This window comes from Anas acuta, chromosome 9, assembly GCF_963932015.1.
Source record: "Anas acuta chromosome 9, bAnaAcu1.1, whole genome shotgun sequence".
NCBI lineage: Eukaryota > Metazoa > Chordata > Aves > Anseriformes > Anatidae > Anas > Anas acuta.
Genome location: NC_088987.1, coordinates 8,289,213 through 8,304,396, shown reverse-complemented (window position 1 = coordinate 8,304,396; position 15,184 = coordinate 8,289,213). Strand labels below are relative to the sequence as shown.

General features: G+C 36.5%; 1 long non-coding RNA gene across 12 annotated transcripts in view; it reads right to left on the bottom strand.

The window, feature by feature from the left end:
• LOC137861164 (uncharacterized) overlaps positions 1–15,184 on the bottom strand; it is a 324,908-nt gene that overhangs the window by 198,142 nt on the left and 111,582 nt on the right. For 11 of the 12 annotated variants that reach the window (XR_011099430.1, XR_011099429.1, XR_011099428.1 and 8 more), the window contains one exon: positions 14,168–14,251. This is a non-coding gene — a long non-coding RNA (uncharacterized lncRNA). The remainder of the gene's footprint in view (positions 1–14,167; positions 14,252–15,184) is intronic. The other variant, XR_011099437.1, reaches the window with a different exon arrangement.

Here is a 15,184-nt window from a genome sequence, read left to right as displayed (position 1 = left end):
TTAATGCTACTTCACAAAATCATCACATCTTTGGTTCACTTCCTTGCTGCATTTCTATTCCCTCACTTTTTTTGGTTACCCTGAGAACATCTGCAAATGAGCACCACATCCCAGAATCACCAGGCTCACAAAGAAACTCTGCTAATGTGGAGTTCAGCCTATTGCAACCACCAGGGGCTCAGGGAAAGCAGGATAGAGAAGTTCTAATTGCTTTGAATGTTTTGACATCAGCAAGATACTTTTAAAAATAATTCATTTAGAAGAAAGATATTTGCCACTATGCTGTGACTATGATTGATATACAATAATCAATCCCTTGGATTATTTTGCCTCCTCGAGAACAATTGCAGCTCAATCATTTGCCAGACAATAGATGATGTAATTTCTCTTAAATCAACACAATGTTGAGATTCAGAGTTGGTTTCAACCTGACTGAAAATGTTTTAGAACCACAAAAATGACAATGCAAATATTCCAAGTTCAGAAATTTGAGGTGGAGACAAAATAATAGAAGGAAACAACAACAAAAAATTCACAAGAAACTACTACTCCTTGCAACACAACCACCACTCCAGCTCTAACAAGCAAAATGTTAAGCTGAAGTATACCATTACCACAAAATTATTACCCCAAAATTAAGAATTTTTATTGAATTAACATTTTTTAAATATTATACATAACCATTTAATTTCTTTATCATCCTGCCCCTACAGGGATGCTCAGTTTTACAGATCTTTTACTAGGACCCTTTACAGACAGATTTTCTAAACAGGTCAGTGAGCTAGTTAAGAAGGATGAGAAATACTGTAACTCTGGTGACTACTATGTGATATTTAGTTGCAATATTTTAAATTAGAGAAAAGGCAATACACTCATATTAGAGCTCTCACAAATGGAAAGAAGCATGAATGCCCACCACTTTGCTTCACTACCATTTTCTGTGCTAAAGTCTCCAGTGCCTGCTTTAGAATAAGATGCACCCCACGTCTTTAAAATGAAATGAAAATTAAAGTGATGTTGTTTGAAGACTAATCTTTTGCAGCAAAACAAAAACTGCATCTTATTGTAAGTAATATAATTTATTTATACTTGATATCATTTGAAAAAGTGATGACACCAACTGCTCAAGCATGAAGCATTTTTAATTCTTCAGATGAAGTGACAGATGATTATCAAATAACACTTGCTTAATATTTAAATGTTACCTAAAAAATCTGTTCATTTCAAAATGCATATGTAGCGAGCAGAAAGAAATTCTTTATGTTCTATATTTTCTCTGGTCTTCCTGGGTTTGGTGGATACCTGGGGTGACAGGCCACACAGTCATAGAAACTTAAGCAATCTGTCCATCCCATTGTGTGCAACATTTTCTGCTATGTATTGCTCATTTCTTGCCAAGAAACTTACCAGTCACTGTTTTCATCACCTGGTGTTTATTCATCTCCTAACTCATTACTCTCCCTGACAGGCCCTTTCTTGCCCAATAATTTGCTCTCCCTCCCCCCCCCCCCCCCCAACCTGGTACCATCTACAATTTTCTAAACGTCCAGTAAGATGGCCTTTAATTACTCAATCTGCTTTTTAAACATTTGCAGTTTGCTCAGGTGTGCCACCATAAGACAACAAAATTCAAACATCTGGCACACTAACTCCAAAATTAGGCACTGCAATCCAAATGGGGCTGTAACACAAACTGGATCACCCAGAGCGTGGAGAAGATGGAACAGGAAATACGGTACAAGTCTAAAATTGCATCACAACTAGGAAAGCCTGGAAACTGCCTAAGAGCGTTAAACCCCAAGTTCAAAGATAAGCTACATGGCCAAAACCCCATATCCTCATATTCAAGAGCGTCTGATTATTCTGTTGTTTTTTGTTTTGTTTTTGTGTTTTGTTGTTGTTCATTTGGGAGTTGTTGGTTTGTTTTAAATATCCTAAGGTCTGACACAGATCAGATAAAATGAAGTTCTTTCATTGGGAAAACCCTAATCACATGAAGATAGAAGCCAACGGGTTTGGCATTTATTCAGATTTCTGGCATATTCCCCTGTTCTGCCAGATATCTCAAGAATCTGGATTTTTTTTTATTATTATTATTTTATTAGAAGGTTTTGGCAGACTGCCTTTTGTTTTGGCTTCCCCCCCCCCCGCAGTCAGAAAACTGCCATTTCACATCTATTTCACATCTGGGAACAAGGGAGCAAGGTTTCTCTTTACCAATGAGGCTACTCCCATACATAACTATAAACCATAATTGTTTGACTTCCAAATGAGTTCTAAGGAACTTCTCTCCTTCTTGACCAATGAGCAGGAGATGACAGCGCATGTGAGCGCAGAGAATCCAATTTACCGGAGATATGGTTTGTTTAATCCAATTTGTATTTAAAAATTGAATTAAGGTGTGGGTGCTAAAAACATATTTTTAGGCAAATATCTCCTTTTTATTACAGGATAAATATATAATACCCTTTTTGCATGGTAGAATTGATGAGATTTTGGCTACAGAAAAAACATTCTTTGAATTTCTACAGATGCCAGAAATGTCTATCTTGATAATGTCAAAGACAAGGATTGGCTCTGTCTTTCATCTACATCCATCCATGTAGCTAGAATAATTTACAGGTCAGAGTTCTGATAAATAAAATATTTTAATATCTATCTATTAAGAAAAAAGCACCCCTTTCTAGAAGAAAAATGCAAGTTAGTTTCCACTTTCAGCAAATATTTCCTTTGATCTTCATGCAGGCAGTGCCTGTGGTCTGGACTGAAAATTAACAGTAAGCGTAGGAGTAATACATTCAACTTGCCTTTTCCAAAGTGAGACACAGTTGAATGGAATTGGGATTTTTTTTCTTCAGTACAGTGTGGTTTTGTATATACAATAAATGTCATCACTTGTCTGTAACCAGGTTACAGAGGTCATGATCTGTAAAACACCCAGAAACCTAAAAAACAATTCCAAAAATAATTCTTCCTTTTCCCCAAAAATCCATGAAAAAATGGCAGTCTGTGTTAAAAAAATAAACACATTATTAAAATATTTTCTCTCAGAATAAAGACTGGAGATTGTTTAGAGAAATATTCAAAATTCTATTACTTCTGCTATGCTTCATCTTTAAAATGCTTTCTGTGACTGATTAAGTTCCTTTGACAGAAATGCTTATTTCAACACTTAATGTGTCAGATGAAAAATTCCTACATATGGCAAACCTTCATCCTTTATAAAAAATTTAGTAGTGGACCTTAATACTGTGCTACTATTAAAATCATAGTGATTGCGCTTGAAAAGGTCATGCTCATTTTCTAAGCTTTCCCTGTAGAAAACATACATTTCTACTGTATCTGCACTATAACTTTCAGGCTGCATTCACTACCATTTGCTGAGCTGTGTGGATATAATCTTTCCTTTTGTTTACTTGTCAACAATATTAATGCTTTTCTATTTTCAACACTACTTTCTTCCTACTCTGAAGATATGTCAACAGGCAAAAAAGTACACTTAGTACTTGAATATGTAATGCAGTTTCATCCTGAGGCGTATTTGTCATCATGCAGAGGTTAAGAATTTACCCTTATTTCATAAATATTTAATCGCTATTTTCTATATGGTAACTAAATTGTACACGGTACATTTCTCATTTTTAAGACAAAAGTAAAATTGATTATAAATAGGCACATGTGTTCTAGAAATATTTTCCAGCTCCTTCTTTCCCCACATTCTTTCCATGCTTCAAAGGACCCCAGAATTTGGTACTTGTAAACCAGGTAACCCCAGAAATGCTGGAAGGTCACTCTGGTAAAGAACAGTCATTGTAGGGTGCAAAGAAAACCAAAAACCATTAGTGTGATAGCTTATTTGTAGTGCTCCTCTATAAGCCTAAAAATATTTCACACAACCTAAGTCAGAAGTTTCCATTAATCACTGTCAGCAGCTAAAGCCAATTCCCCTAACACACCATTAATTTATGCAATGTACCCCACTTTGTTCAGGAACACGGTGTTTTTATTTATTTATTTCAGAAGTTTTTATTTATTTATTTATTTTAAATACTAGTTCAAGCTCAGATTTTTGCTATATTCCTTTACAACCTCACTATTTCACTGCTGGCAATACCATCCATAACCCAGAAATACCAACAGACTCTGGTTTGGCAAGGTCCCCATCTTTACTAGATCTTTATCAAATAACATTACAAGAAGTTGAACTCTTGGCAACATCCTTTGGATCTCTTGGGAATTTTAGCACTTCCCAATCAAAGGGTCCAGATAACTGACACACCATAATGCTTCAGGGCTATTTCTTGAACTGTGATACCACACAGAACATGATACTGGCATTCGGCACAATGTCTTTTTTTGATATTTAAGATTGACACTTGCTGCAATTACCCTTTCTGCAAAATTCTGCTCCAGAGATGCGCAGCCTCTCAAATTACTGACAGTCCTGCCACAGACCTGACTTTGTTCTCTTAACCAACTACTCCCCATAGCATTTCATTAAAGGGATATTTTGACTGAAAGCAATCCTGCCAAATACCTTTCTACTCATAAATTGGCTTGTCGTTCCACTTCTGGCTGTCTTTGCTGAATGACATGCAAATTTGGAGCTAATCCAATTAACAAGTGGAGCAATTAATATCACAACTATCTTCATGCTAACTTTTGGAGACAAAGGGTTAAACCTTTTCTGGTGACACAAGATCTAAACAGTATATTAACAATTCTTGCATTCATGCAGCCTTCTCCACCACCAAGTCTCTTCCAGCATCTTAAAAGCTGTGAGCTGGAGCCAGCCACTGTTTCCCACGGAGTCCCTTGGAGAACTCAAAATTTTTGCATCAAAACTCAGGTCAAGACCTATCTGTATGGAACAGGGATACTATCTTCATCTGCCTTAGGATGTAGCATGTGTTTAACAAGTTACTGTAACAATACAGTAACAAGAAAGGACAAGTTTAAGTCAACAGAGCTGAAATTCTTAGTTCTGTTGGTGTGGTCAGTTCTTAAAAAAAAAAAAAAAAAAAAAAAAAAAAAAAAAAAAAAAAAGTTGGGCAAACTTCTGCCACTTCTTGAAGTTTTACTATTTCAGCCCTTGAGAAGAGTTGAGGATCAGTTCATCAGCAGCCCAATGTGTTTAATACTGGAATTGTCCTATATTCTGAGAACAGTCCAAACCACAAAACAAGTTTTCTCCCACTAACTTTTCTGGAAGCTACCAAGCTTACCTTCAAGTAAAATAATAGTTGTGATAATTTTACATAAAAAAAGATTTCTGATTATTGAAATGTCTTTCCAGGGCAATTTTGTTCTTGCTTTGCTCCTACAATAAATGCTAGGAAAAAAAAAAAAGCTCCTTGTAGAGGAGAAACTGTGTCATTCCCAACTTTTAAAAGTAAGTCTTCCAGGATCAAAGCAGAACCAAGTAAAAGCTTTAGAAAAACAGTACTGTTTTACATCAGGGCTGAATTTAGCTCCAAATCTTTGGCTAAGACTTCCAAAGGTAGCAAAAGAAACCAAAAAAACAAGGACAACATAAGGTCACTACAATGGAAGAAAAATAACTGATAGAAGCTTAGGGCTTTTTTCTTCCCCAGATGCTCAAAAGTTCAGTAAAAATGCTAATTTTAACTATATGGTAAGAAACAAGGAACATAAGAAGGCAGTGGTTCAACAGAACAGTGTTTCAGCAGAGACAGAAGGACAAGCTCTTGAGAAAATCAGCAAAAACAAACAAAAAAGAATCATTAAACCAGTTGGCTGCCCTAACTGTGCCTCCACTCACTTTTGCCCTTAGTTAAAGTATCAGTTCTAAATAGGTTATTTTCCTAATTCATCCCAGCCAACATACAGTGTGTTCAAATGGTGAAATTTCTTGGTAAATATAGGAAAGATGCTTTTTGGGAGAGCACTTACTTCTGTCACAAATTCCAAGTCCTAAACTATCAGCACCACACCTAACAAATTACTACATCCCAGGATATGGGTTTATGCTTGACCACTTGATGCCAGTTGACACACTTGTTAAAGTACTCGGTAGGTATCCAATGACCTATTGTATGTCCTGAAAGGCATTCCTGCTGACAATCAGTCTGCATTTCATCCCATTGCCAAAAGGGATAGGCAAAGTGTGGTTTATTTACCGTAGAGATGTTCTCTCACTTTCACATGTTCCTAGAACAAATAGTATGTCTGTACTTTTTAACATTAAATATTTGGGCTTGACTATTTCCTTTCATTCTGCCTGAATTTCCATTCAGGCCTGGAAATGCCAAACCCCAGCTTAGTCTCACAGACAGTTGTGGGTGGGATCAGAAGTGAAACTGCTTGAAATCTCAGAAAGGTGGAAAAACAGTTTACGCTGGTCGTTCTGGGATTGCTCCTTACAGTGTTACATATAGTCAAGACTACACTGAGTTGCCCAGCGTATTCTTGCAAACCCCTGTTAATGCAGTTTCCCTTGCTTTGTGGCTACAGTCATTCTCACCTTAAAACATCCAGAGATCTTCAATCATTTTCTAGCCATCATTTTCCTTCTATTAGAAAATGATATCTAAAAGGTATATGGTACTCTTTCTTAGCCACAGATTATATAAACTTCAAAAGTATTTGAAAGCTTTTTCAAAGACTTCTGTGTGGTCTTCATCACACCCTTACTGTCATCATCATTGTGTAGCATCATGAGACTCCTGCAATATCACGTCTCCCCTCAGAGCTTAATAGGGGCATCAACCTACCTGTGGCCACATCGCAAGTCTCCTTTTTATTTCCTTGTGTCATCTTTGTTTAATCTGTGTGTTCTAGATATAATATGGCAAGCATATGGATGCTTGTCTACTGGATTTGCATCTTGGCAATGCTTTTGAATATGTTATGCATCTCATGTAAAAATAAGATCTACATCAAAACTTAAAACAGTCATGTTCTGAAAAGACAGTACAGAAATCAGACAAACACACCTTTGGGTATAGAACACTTAGCACCAATGTAACAGAAAAATGAACTCCAGTTCATCGGCGGACAAATCCTGCTGCCTTTGCACAGTTAGTCCCCCAGGCTAGAACAGTACTATGACAGACCATAAGTCAGATCTTAATCATTTCATCCCCTTTTTCAGAGGTGCACGACTGGTAGGATCAGAGCACACCAACTGGGACATGCCATTTGATCTCTTCTGTTTGCTAAAGCTTGAGGCTTAAAGGGAACCTTAGACCATTGGCTATGTCTCAGTAAATTCTTTTAACGCTGAGGCCAACCAAGAAAGAGCAGCTCACATGTACATTAGTCATCTTAACCATCTAATACAGGAGGACCACATCCAAACCATTTATTGGGAATGGTCCCCAGCCTGTGCCACTTTCAGACCTGTGGCTAGGAACCAGTTGGATCAGCACTGTTTGTTAAGAGCCAGAGGCATGTTATTTTAACACAACATAGAAGATCACATACCAGTATTCAAATAATAACATGGGAATACCCTCTGAGAACCAACCACAAATAAAACTGATTATACATATTTAAAACTAACTGGTTCTCATTTTACTTTACAGATTGAGACATACAGATACAGATATGGCTGTCATGGCATGACATTTTATTCAGATCTAAAAACTGTGGATTCTTTATCCAATTTTCAGTATTTTTGTGGGATGCAGAATCTTGAACTATACCCACCAGTCTAGCATCAGCCCAACAATATTTGGTGCAGAGAACAAAAAATCAAATTCTACTCATCAAATTCCACTTATTTAATAAATTATACATTATTCTTTTACTGTATTGCATTGGAACATATACTTAGTTGGTCATGCTTTCTGACTACAGCATACGATTCACAACTAGGAGGGAATAGTAGAGAAATGCCAATGATAAAGAAACAGCAGAAGCAATACCTAACAATTTTTGGCTATATATTCAGAAAGAAACAGAACAATAGAACCTATTAGTCATTTGACAAACCTTCTATTATTTTGCCCAGGATGGATAACAGTTTTTTTTTGTTATTTATTTTATTTTTTTTAACCACTACTTGCTCTATCTGAAAACTGGCAAAATGTTTACATTCTTCCTGACTTCTGGAACTCCACCAGTACACCAGTATATAAACACATCCCATTTTGGGAGTCTTTTTCGATTGGCCACAGAACACAAATTCAAAGCCTGTGAGTATCAAACAATTGATGTTTCTCATCCCTGTCCAGAAACAGAGCAATGCCACTGTGCTGTCATCCATTAAAGAAAAAAAAAACTTTTGAAAACATTCTTACTGTCATTTTACATGGCTTTATCTCAGATACTTTAGTGGCCTTTATCAACTTTATACATTTCATAACTTCTGAACTCTATCAGTTGCTGTTAGTGTTGCTTTTTCTATTCGTTATAAATTGCTTTGTTTCTAATTTCTGCTTTCACTTCAACACTGAGCCAGAAAAGGTTTTTTATTTATTTTTCTTGGTGTAGAGTCATGGATTTGGGGCTATCTTGTGTACCTTTATTTCATAAGAACCCTCAATTTTCAGCCAGACTTCTCATGCTCTTACATCTTTGTGGAGATATCATCACATTTATCCTTTTTGCTGTGTATAAGGTTTGCCGCAAGTTTTAGCGGTTTTCCTTACAGGACCCTTTCTTAAGAATAAATATCATCAAGTTTTTGTTGTGAAGATTTAATTTTGTCTTCAGACTAACCTGATTAGTATCACTACTTACTGCTACCTATCTCCAGTGCTAGAAGTGACACCAGCTGAGCATTTGCATCACCTTTCTGCCATCTCAACTATTTTATTTACTGCCAAGCCATCACAAAACTGTTGATTACCTAAAACCAGACTAACACCTAGGACTATAGGCAAGTTTAGATGTGGCAATATCCTGTCAATGCCCCACCTTTAAAATAAAACTCTCATGCCAATTGCAAGCTTGAATTACTACCGAAAAGTTGACTCTTTCTGTACCTTTAGTATTTATGAAATATCCATCAACAATAACTCTAAATTCAAGCTATGTGAAAGTCCAAAGGAAAACTGGGTTCTCTGGAGCCCATGATGTATTACATTTCCAAACAGCTCCAATCTATTTAAGGAGAAGGATTCTGGTTTTGAGCACCTTTGAGCAGAAGTGTTGTTGGTGGGCACCCTGAAATCCAGATCAGAATTTTGAATTGTAAGACCTTCAATTTTTCAAGTCACTTAGAGGAAAGTGGACAATTATCGATTTTATGAGGCCCTTGGGAAAAGTTCAGAAATTGTGAGGTTATATTTGAAAATTGTTTGCAAACAGAAAAGGTGCCTTAAATTGCCTCTTCAGTTCACAGAAATAATAGGTTTCAGCAGAGTTAAGATGCTAGGAGTTTTAGAAGTGTCACTGGGAAAAAAATAATGGAAAGTGCTCAAAATGTTGGTACATCCTTGTAGCTTAGAGTGCAGTATATGCCTATTGTTACTTCTATGCACTAATTACAGTGAAAGGAAAAGGGCAACAATAAATAAAAACCAGATGGGGAAATGTCATCCAGTAAATCCAACTCTGTATCCTTCTAATTCACAGGAAACATTTTATTTCTGGGTCACAATGGCTAGTGCTACAGCACATTTTATATGCTGGGAGTTTTTACAGCAGAGGGAGTTCTTACATTACATCTTCTGACATTTTCTGACACTTTTTTTTTTTTTAACCTATAACGTACATACATGCACAAGAATATAAAACTAGACCAGATTATTTACTTTGCAACTTAAGAAGTATCAAGTTCACATGGCCTGTTCATGATTCATATTGCTATATCTCCCATGAGCACTCTAAGTGAGAGGAAGAAAAAATTAACACAATCACATCACTAAAGTCTGCTCAGGACTCACAAGAGTACCGATTCAAAAATGCTCAGTAGCCGTTTCCTATAACCTTCACATTCTGTCTGTAGGACTTAGCAACCCAAAGAACTTCATCTTAATGTTATTTTGTTTTGTATGACATCAGCTCAGATTTGTAAATAAAAATTAAAAAAATCTTTAAAAATACAATCCAGCCCATGTAGTATGTATAACACACCCAAACCCAAACATCATTGCTCAAACTCCAAATCTGGTTACTCCAAATCATTGTTCAAACTCCAAAACTGGTTACCAGGAAACAAAGCTGTTGTGACAATGAGTGGGGTGATACCTGCAGAAGTACAGCCACCGCTACATCACATAATGCAGAGCATCATGCTCCTTCCACCTGCTCCTCCACTAATAAATCTGCCCATTTTTTTTTAACCCATTTGTCTACAAAAGAGACAGGAGAAATGAAGAGTCCAACCCAGGTTTAATTCTCCACCATGCTACTACTGTTGGTTTCTCTGAAAGACCAACAGATTCCCGCAAAAACCTGCAGATACATTGAGAAAGGGAAGTCACGTCCCAGATGTTGCCCTGCAGCTTGCACAAGTCCCTGTAGACCTTGTCTTAATGCTCCAGGGCTGGTGGTAATGACTTTTTGGACCATTAGCATTTATGTTTCTCCTGGCACACTGCTAAGAGCTTCCTGAAGGAGCAAGCCAGAAAAAGGGGTGGGGATGGGAAGGCAATGTTTTGAAGTCAGGAACTCAGCCTAACCAGAATTTCACAGATCAAGTAAAAGGCTCTAGTTTAGTTTTGCAACTTGATCTCTGATGAATCTCAAACATCTGTTGCAAAAATATGTCCATGTAAGTTGGGGTTGCTTTGTTTTTCTTTTTTAATAAAGTTGTTCGTATCACGCACACGCATCTTAGCACTGAAAAAGGCATATTAGAATGCAGATATTAAGTAGGATTTTATGCAGTTCAAAAGATGCCTCTATCTGCCAATATATAATTAACTCAACATTGGCATTTTCAATTTAGCGAAACTACCAGGAGCGATAAGAATTTTGGGTGTCAGAGAACTGTTTTATAGGTATACCCAAGGAAAACCACATACATACACCTAAATCAACATCACTCATCATAATATTGACAACAACTATTTTAGAGCACCATTCTAGAATCTGAGAATTCATGGTCCTTTTGCAAACACTAAGGAGCAGAGGGTAATAAAACACCTGCTGGAGTTAGCAGGAGATGGTAAGAGACTTGCTCAGGACAGACAGCAGCTCTATGCAAGCAGCAAAATCAGATAACTTTTCACTCACCAGAATGACTCACTTTCCTCTCAAAACTGTGCTAACAGTATGTACTATGAGGAAAGAACACACATTCTGCTAGACTACAGCAAATACTACATTTTATTTACCTCCCTTTGGAAAAACAGAAAACAGAATATACTCTGGGAGTTTTGTAGGGTGTTTTTAATTTTTTACCTTCCTTAGAAGTAGTTAAGATTTACATGATAAAGGACTGAGGTGCCAAGGTTAATGAACTCCAGCCCAGAATTCCTGCTAAGCACTACCAACAAGAGAAACATATCTGAAATTATTTTGAGCATAGTAGATTCCTCATTTCATTTCTCCAAAACATCCCAATTCTTCTGTCCTCAAGTCTCATAAATTCTGTTCTTGAATCAAGCACAGCAAAACTGCAGATCCACTAGCTTTGTGATCCAATAAAAATCAACCCCTATGACCACTTCCAAAATCACTTGCTCGGTCTCCAAATGCCCTTTTTGATGGCAAGAGTAGATTATATTTAGCTCATGTTCCATTAAAAATTGACTGTCTTTAAACAAGGTGCTGTGTGTGTGTTTTTTTTTTTTTTTTTTTTATTATTATTCTTTCTGTCTTCAGTTATATAAGACTTCACTGCTGTCTTCACTATGATAACACTCGAACAGTCCAAAAAAATACATTTCAGGTGTTCAACATGAAGGAGGTTGTGTGAGTTTAACCTTCCTTGGGATCCTTGTGAGCTTTTTGTATTTAATACTTGTTTTATCTGAAGCCTGTGGAGGTTCTAAAATATTAGAAGACACACTTTCTGAGAACTACCTTTCTAGTAGCCTGAAGATATAGCCTTGATGTTGGGCAACAAAGTTATTCTCTGTAATCCCCTTGATGTTGTAAATGAAAAAGAGGATGGAGCTAACACCATCTGAACTTTGGGCAAACCATTTGCTGAAAAGCACCATCAAAGAACCAAGCCCGGCCAAAAAAAAAAAAAAAAAAAAAAAAAGAAAAAAAACTTTAAAAAAGAAAAAAAGCCAAAGCATACACAAAATGAAATTGGTGCAAATTAACTTCATTGTATTTGGAGACTCATACAAAACAAAACCCACCACAGTCTATAAAGGAATGTCAGAGAAGACAAGGATTGAAGTTGTAGCTTCACAGTAGCCATCTTTTAACAGCTTTCCTTTTTCAACACTTTAACCTAAAAAAAAAAAAACTTCCTATTGTTATGCCCCTATTCAACCTTCATTCGAAGTCATTCACTATGCATTAATTACCACTTTCTTCAATGCACCGGGAAGCTCCCAAACATGCTCCTGTTTTCAAAGAGGCACACTTCCATGCCTAAGCTTTTTATATGCAGAGCCTGCTGAATTTTTTTCCTCTGCATACTTTGAGATTCCCCTAAATTTTGCATACTGTAACTGTTCAGAAAGGGGGGAGGGGGCACGAAAAGACAAAAGGCTGATTTCATGCTTCCAGAACAGTTGTTTGCATCTCTTTCATTTTTCTTTCCAGCTGTGAGAGGCAGCAGAAGGTTCTTTAGCAGGTGTCCTGCCTGCCCTATGGTAATTTTTAACTTTCCTTCACTTTCTTTTATGTCTGTTGCATTTGTAGAGACATTTTCTCTCCCCTCAGTGCCTTATTGCTGTTTTTCCTTTTTTTTTTTTTTTCCTTTAAACAAAATATCTGAATTTCCTATATTATGTCATTCTGTTCAGCTGTGAACTCAGATTACAAAATTGAACAAGGGAGAAATGTTGAGAAGACCCAATATTTACAATTAAATCTCAGCTGTTTCTTATTTATTCCGCAGACTTTCATCACTACTAATCTGCACAAGTACCACACAGACACAACAGACAACTTGACAGACAAAAACATCTCTGACACCAAAACTGAGTATACATATCCTTAATCTTAAATCAGATAACCTCTCTCCTGCTAGTCAGTGTCCCAGTCTCTACATGTCAGCAGTTGTAAGGACTCCCATGGGCTGAATGCAAAAATGAAATTAAACATTCACATAAGTCATTGCAAGGTTACACAAAAAGAAATGATTGACTTAAATGATCAAAAGTGTAATTTTCTATTATAAAGAAAAATCTCTCTTTTCCAAGGCAAAATTGATTTTGGTTGCCTCTACTGATTTTGATTTTATTTGCAAAGCCTGTACATGTGACAAAACATCACATAAATAAAAGAAAAGAAATAGGAGGTGAAGTGAAGCACAGAACTACAAACCATTTGAAGAAATTCAAACACCTCCATCAGAGGGAGATGTTTTCAGATTTTAAAGAAGAAATCCACTGCAATGCAAAGGCCTACATATCTTCAGCATACTATGTTCTGCTCTTATATTGCAAACGTACAAGCAGATAATTTTAATACATTGCATTTGGATTAAAAACACATTTAATTGTAGATTTATTCTGCATATTTTACTCTAATATGTATAAACTAGACAACAGATGACTTAAAGTTAAGAAGGACCGTTATTGATTTTATCAAGGTTAAAAGGTCACTGCCATCTCCATAGCTTTATGGTCACGGTAGTTTGAATAATCACATCACAGTGTGAATGCTCCTGTCCTCATCCCTCAAAAAAGGCCTCATTCACTGAAAATCATACAGGTGATTTTTAATAGCTACTGATGCATTTTAATTATTTTCAGTATCGTGCAAACTTGTATTGCTGCTTTTGCTGCTACAGTCAGTAGGTACTGTAGGATCAATAAAGCATCTACTTAAATTATTGCGAGGAGAGTAATACTGAAGATTTTTTCATTTAACTACCTCTCCCTTGGACTTATGCAATAATAAGAGTCTAGCAGTATATAAGTTTTCTGCAGCACAAATATTTTAAAGGGTAAGATTGATGATAAGTCTCTCCCATTTGAAGTTTTTTTTTATTTATTTTGTTTTTTAAACCTTTTCAACATTTTAGCTTCTGGATTATTAATTCAAAAATCAAACTAAGTTTTCAGTTTACTTATATGACATTATACAACAATAACCTGCTGCTTAAAAAAAATATATTTCCTACCTTCTTCCTGCAGGGAAAGTTGCATCCATGAAAGAATAAAACAGGAAGCAGGTGATAAGACAGGTCTGTGAAAAGTTCTTTCTGCTGAGGGGAGGAAAAAAAAGTTCCTGTTCAATCAGCAGTGTTCAAGTGAAAGGAAGCATCCATAGAAGAAAATATTTCTAAGATGGAAATATTTATAACTATTTTTTAATTATTACTTTTTAATAATACCCAAATGGTAAAATAATAATAATAATAATAATCGTTTCACTATGCTGTTGTGTTTGTTTTTGTTTTTTAATAATAATTTGGTACTAAAATTGGTACTTCTTTTCATAAAGCATTTAAATGCATTTTGAAATGTAAAGCTTAGTTCTCCTACAGTAAAGTGCTGGAGATCCCCTTTTTCCTTATCTGGTTTTGCAAGTATGCCCAAAAGTTTTCATGTGATTTTGCTTCATGTACTACAAATGCATACCCACATCTAGCACCTGGTTTTAAATTTAGAACTAGCAAAGCAGAGAGGACACATGGCCAATGGTTTTCACAGCCCTCCTGCAGGATCAGACCCACTGGATGAACCCACGTCCCTTCTGCACACAATGCCAGGGACATCATTTCTCCCAAGTGCAGCCGTCTGTGAGCGAACGTGAAAGCTGCAGGGTTAATCCCTTGAAGACAGTTACATTTACAGGTCACGGCTTGCAAAATCACGATCTAGTTCTGTATCTGCTATCAGACTACGCAAATTATATTTTATAGCAAGCTCAACAGATTTAAAACAACAATGAGAACAGCCTCTTTGTTTCTCGATTACGCAGCACTCAGCACAATAGCATTCTGGTTCACAGCTAGGATTTCTAGGTGTTACAGAAACATAAACAATTTGTATTATTTCATAATTCTAGGATGTCTTCCATGTCTGAGGAAATCCCTGTGCTGCTGACTGACACACGGTGGAACACTGCACCAGGGAAGGAGCCTCTCTATAGTCCTGTTCCTTCTAGCTGGTCTCAGCATTAGATATTCTGACTC